This window comes from Lactuca virosa, chromosome 2 (genome assembly GCF_052849685.1).
Source record: "Lactuca virosa cultivar CGN04683 chromosome 2, Lactuca_virosa_CGN04683_v6, whole genome shotgun sequence".
In the NCBI taxonomy this organism is placed as follows: domain Eukaryota; kingdom Viridiplantae; phylum Streptophyta; class Magnoliopsida; order Asterales; family Asteraceae; genus Lactuca; species Lactuca virosa.
The window spans coordinates 74,787,140-74,793,404 of NC_136427.1; the positions used below are offsets into that span (position 1 = coordinate 74,787,140).

General features: G+C 36.4%; 1 non-coding gene across 1 annotated transcript; it reads left to right on the top strand.

Moving 5' to 3' along the window:
• Positions 1 to 3,863: 3,863 nt before the first annotated feature.
• On the top strand, positions 3,864 to 3,970 carry LOC145161978 (small nucleolar RNA R71). Its single transcript, XR_013738832.1, has one exon. It is a non-coding gene; the product is annotated as a small nucleolar RNA R71 (small nucleolar RNA).
• Positions 3,971 to 6,265: the final 2,295 nt, after the last annotated feature.

Consider the following 6,265-nt stretch of genomic DNA (forward strand, 5'->3'; position numbering starts at 1 on the left):
TCATAGTTTTAGGTTTCATCTAACTAAACGAAAGCAAGGGTTTTTAGCCCATAATCACAGCTGGAAAACACATAAACATAAGGGAAACTATACCAATCATGATTAAACTAAGCAAACTGAATGTGTAGATGCGAATCCTTGCTCCAATCTCTTTATCCTTTGATCTCTAGTTGAATTCTGCCCTCAAAGGGGTCTTGGAAGGGTATTTTTTCGTTAATAGTCACAGCCTTCAACCCTCTCTCCCCTGGAATCGACCTTAATCGGAGTTACGAGTCAGGAGATATGGTCAAAATACTGACGAGGGGTCAAGCTGTCCAACAACATCCTTTATGTATCTTCTTCTTGCTTAAGCTCACATTTTCCTACTTACAGCTTCCATATTGCTTCCGAGCATGTCTTTTACTCTACATAACAGATATTAAACATAATAAGTACCTTTTGTTCTATAATAAGCATAATTATAGCTAAAAGTATTAAGATATGATGTAAAATATATATGTAGATATGCACAAATCAAAATACCCCACACTTATCTTTTGCTTGCCCTCAAGCAAAACTAATTAATTTTAATTCAAACCTTCATCACCACCATCATATAGAACAATCTATTTTGAACTCAACCATTATACCAAGACCTCAATGCGTATATTTGTGTCTAAAATCCTAACAACTTCCCAATCCTAAATACTCACAATCCTTATGAACCTTCACCCTTAGTTTATACGACAATTATTTCTGCAACCCTCCGAATCAATCCCCATAACTCTTTCTTAACCTCAATGTATTTTTTGGTTAAGCAACCCAAGAATACATAATCTAGAAATTACAACTTTAGATACCAAATTGGAGCTCTTGGAATTCTTCACTTCTTTGATATTTGATCTTTAATTTCTTTGAATTCACCACCTTTTTGTTTGATTTTTTTTGGTATCTTCAACTTTTCGAATTTCTTCATAATTTTTTTATCTTTTGATCTTCATACTTTGATAGCTCCAAAATTCTTACAACTTTTTGGTGTCTTCTCTCCTTTTTTTAATATATATCTCACTTTTTTTTTCTTTTTCACTTAAAAACTACATGCTTAAGCAAGGGTGTTTAACTTCAATCTTTATTGGTTAAAGGTATTAGTCTATGTGCAATGACTACATAAGCTTTCCTGGATAGATTTCAGGTTTAGGCTGCAAAACATATTATGCCATAAAAACTACCAGACTACCTTTTCATAACTCATGGCTTTTCACTACGACTTGGGAAGCCACAAATATACTATAACATGTATTGGCTCGATTAAACATTTGAGCTCTCATCGAATCATCCCATATAACACTAGCAACTTAAGTTCAAACTATTACTAGATTAAATTTTTAGATTATTATTTGAAACCTATTAAAAAATTTTAAATTTACTTTTTCGACCCCCTACCCCACACTTATTACATACAATGCCCTCATTGTATGCTATGCAAAACATATAATAAAAAAGAGGGAGAAAAAGGAACAGACTCCCCTGGGATAGAAGATGCATCTCGAATCGTGTGTAGGATCTCTAGCTTGCTCTAAAGTGTGGAAACGGAATTGGAAAGTAGAATGGCAGCCTCCTGAAGTGATGAAAAACTCCCCCACGACATAGGAAAGTGTCAACCATGTCGTGGCAGCCGGGACATTACTTCAGCATGGCGTAAAAATAAAATTCGATGGTGTGGGAACAGCTCATCCATACCATGGAATTCAATATAGAATTGGAAACGCCACTCCTGAACACTTAGACTACTGAAAGTACGGGATCAGACTCGAAAAACGGACTCGAAAAGCACCACCTCGTGGTGGCTCAAACAGATTATTTTTCTGGTATTCTGACTGCGACAACACGACGTGGCGAGGATTACCACCACGCGTTGGTCTTGAAATTGCAATAATCGGTGCCAGAATAAGCTGATTTATGGAATATATGTGGCACCAACGAATGTACGAAGCTGTTAGGCATGACTCCTCACTTATTGACGCAAACAAACATCCGTAAAATTGCTCAAATCTCGCTTCTCTCGTCGTTTTCTAATCTTTCTCTATAGAGAACCTTCTTTTGTCAATAATACCCTCACTCGGACTCTAAATATAATACTTGGAAAGCTTCTTGTGAATGCAAATGTGCCGGATCGAATGAAATTAAAGAACCATTCATGAAAAAAATGTGTTGAACCACTGCCACGATGTGTTGATGATGTCCACGTCGTGTTGTCTTCTTTTCAGTAAATATGCTTCAAAATGCTTTTCTCTTCATTATGTGAGAACCCTACACTTATTCAAAAACTTGTTCTTCAATTATGATCTTCAAAAATCGCACAACTTCTTCAAATTAAGCTTCTTCACTGCTTCACTTTTGTTTAACGCTACAAAATAAGATCAAGAACTAGAGAAACACATCATCATTCGATTAAACTAAAAAAAACTAAAAATTTAAAATTTAAAACTAAAACAAATCAAAAGGAAATGAAAATGAAAACCCATAAAAATCGGGTTGCCTCCCGACAAGCGCTTCTTTTTGAGGAGTCATGAGTCGGACTCCTTCCCACTCTACGTTGCATCGGGTGGAAGTGTAACCTCCCCGTTCTCCATCATCTTGAACCTTACTCGTTTGTAAGCAACCCTACTATTGAATGCCTTTCTTGAACTTTCTTGCATTGTTGGGTTGACATCTTCTTTATGTTTCCCCTTGGGTTCTTTCCTCATTCTCATGTCTTTAGATTTTGTCTTGTCTCTTTCCGGGTTTTTCTTGTCAAAATGAGACTCATCACTCTCTACTTCTTTTTCTTCAATCGCCTCTGTTACTGGATTTGGTGGCCTTGTAAAAGCAAACACCTCAAAAATCATTGGCGTTGACACTAGAGGTTTTGAATAATTCACTTCTTTTTCCAATTGCTCTTCGGGTAAAGGCTCCTCTCATTCCTCCCACTCTTCTTCCTTCACGCGTTCAAATTCATCATGCTTAAGGAACTTCGTGTTTTCTTGTTTCACCAAATTTTCATTGGCACATGATGGGAAAGGAAGAGGTGGTCGATATGGCTCAACAACAGAAAAATCATAATCTTCTTTTATTGCCCATGACGTGGCACTATTGTCTCCACGTCGTGGCGACTGGCAGCTTCACGATACTCTTCTTCTTCTTTCTTTTTTACTTCGAGTGACTTATTAGACTCCTCTTCAAGTTCCTTCATATGCACCAATTCATCTTCTTCTTCTGTATCAACAGCCATGACTTGATCCGTACGGATTGACTTGACTTTTCTTGAAAGTAAATCCGATAGCTTTTCTTGTAAAAGTTTTGTTAATTGCCCAACTTGTGTTTGGATGCTCAAAATAGATTCTTGTTGAACTCTAAGTGTTGCATCAATTGCATCATGTCTTTTTTCGCTAGCTTCCATGAATCTGAATAGCATCGACTCGAGAGCATATATTTTCTCTAAATGGACTTGCTCAATTTGGTAGAGATCATGCTTAAGTTCTTGAATTTCTTTCACATCTCGTTCTCTCTTGTACTCCACCTCACAATCCTTAGTAGAATGGGGTCCCCTGCAAGCTCCGCATCTATCATGAATTGATCCACCAATTTTTGTGATCTTTTCTTCCATTGCGTCGAGCTTTGCAATTACTGCGCTGATAGTATCTTGACCTCCATATTTACTTGAATTCCCTCTAGTGAAATCCTCCTTTGAGTTATAATACTCTCTTGAATGCTTAGCGAATTCTTCAATCAAAGCTTTATTTGTTGTCGGATTCTTATTTGTCATGGGACCTTGCGAGTCTAAAAGTTGACGAGTGCCCACATTGACTCCATCATAAAATATCGAGATTTCTTGTTGCACATTGAAGTCATGTTGAGGGCAATGTCGTAACAATCTCTTGTAACGTTCCCAAGCTTCATATAATGACTCCCCTTCTAATTGTTGAAAATTCTGGATATTTCTCTTAAGCTTTGCCACTTTTGAAGGAGGGGTAAACTGGTTGATGAACTCGGTCTTAAAATCAGTCCATGTCGTGATTGCTCCAAAGGGAAGTGATTTTAACCATTCTTTTGCTTCAACCTTCAATGTGACCGGTAAAAGTCGAAGCATCACCGCATCTTCACTCACGTTTGGTGCATTAAAATAATGTGAAATCTCCACCACCTCTTCTATATGCTCATAAGCGTCCTTGTGCTCCTTCCCATAAAAAGGTAGTTCCCTTAACATATTAATAATGTGCCCCAGAAGTTCAAACTTTGCCGTGGTTGGGATTTTTGGTGGATCAAGACCCCATCTTTTTTCGTTCCTCATATATCTCTTGTACTCTTCCATTGACATGGTCGTGATGTCCACCGTATTTCCTACTAAAAAAAACTAAAAAAACACGTAAAAAGGAACAAAAACTAAAATAAACAAAAACTAAAACTAAAAACTGCCTGGAATGTGACCACGACGTGGCCAAGGTTACCACGACGTGGTTGATGTTCAGACGAAAAAATAAAATAAAATAAATGCTGAAAAATAACTTTTTGCAGTTTTTAACCCACAAAAAGGATCGAATAATTAAAAGTAATTAAATTAGAAATCAAATAAGTCGTTCCCCAGCAACGGCGCCAAAAACTTGATTTGCACAAAATATACCTATCAACTTTTACATTTATAACCTAACAAACTTATACTAACTATGCACCTATATGCAGTGTACCTAGTGAGATTATAGTATAGCTTGAGTAATTCGGGTGTCACACCCCCGAACCAGACGGTGGAAACGTCTGGGGGCTTGATGTGACTTTCAACATTGTAGTATCATTACAGAGTATATAATTGAAACATAACATCATCATCATCACACATGTAATATAACAACATTCATTGTTTACATCGAGTATTGTATTTGAATATTACATGCCAAAATAGTAAGAGTATGATGAAACAAAATATAACACAATATCCATTAGTTTGTTTCGTTCACCCTGCTTCAACGGTTTCCTGAGAATACAAGTTATTTTGAAAACGGTCAACATATATAATGTTGGTGAGTTCATAAGCATGTTTGTGAAAATGATTTGTATAACTTTGAAACCACCAGAAAATCCTATATTTTCCGAAAACTGTTTAGTACGTTTGTGTCAGATCTTGTATTAATGCATGTATGTTATTGTTTATTTGAATAAAAGGGTAAAGAGAATGTAAAGAGAATGTCCCCAGACAACCCGATGTTGTCTGTAAAAAAAAAGAATGGTCTTCCGTAAACTTCATAACGTTAATTCCTCTAAGCGAGCCGTCATAACCATACTAAATAATGACAATTTCACCTGCCTTGGCGTCGTTGGACGCCAGTTTTGATTATAAGGTTTTCGTCACCCTAGACTGAGTTAGTCTAACTGTAGCGAAGAGCTCAGGTGTGAGGTGTCATCCCCGTATAGATCTATACACAAATCCCCGCTCTCCCTCCAAGAGACTCTGGTTATAACTACATGCTACAATCGTACACTTAATAGGTGCCAACCGACAAAACTCACTAGATCCTTAATCGAATTTACGCGAAGAAAGGTATAATCTCATTACAGGCCCAATGAACCATGAAAGTGAACCACTAAGGCATCGCTAAACATGTAAATCATTTAAAGACCCAAATTGGAATGAAATTATATAACATGGGCCCGAAATATATATATATGAAAGGACAACTAAGGCCCATTTCACATGTAAGGTATTTACAGGCCCAAATAGCACACAAATAGTATCCAAGGTCTGTCGCACATGTTAATGGGTCAATGAGGCCCAATAAACATATAAATAGTATACATGACCTATCACACATAAAAATGGGCCACTAAGGCCCAATAACCTAGAAAATGATCAAATTAATCCGTTTGTTAGTTTATCGTTGGTTTTGGTTCAAGTAGTCACTAAAATAGCATAAAAGCCCACTTTTTGTAAAAATGACGTTCTTGGCCCAATAAGCCAAAAATTTACTATTAAGGCTCAATTTTTGTAAAAAATAACACTTTAGTCTCCATTTTGTTCAAAACTTGTGTTGATGACTAGTTTGTGGTAAAAATAACATTTTAAACCCATTTTTGTCAAAAATATCATTTTTGGCTTGATTTTTGTGAAAATACACATTTTTCTGGTTTTCGGCTTTTTCGACCTAGTTGTTGGAATACAACACTCATTTTTACTATTTTAAGTGTATAAATCCCAGATCTACTAGTTTACATGTATTATATGTGATAACACATACTTTTCTCATGGTTTTCATGT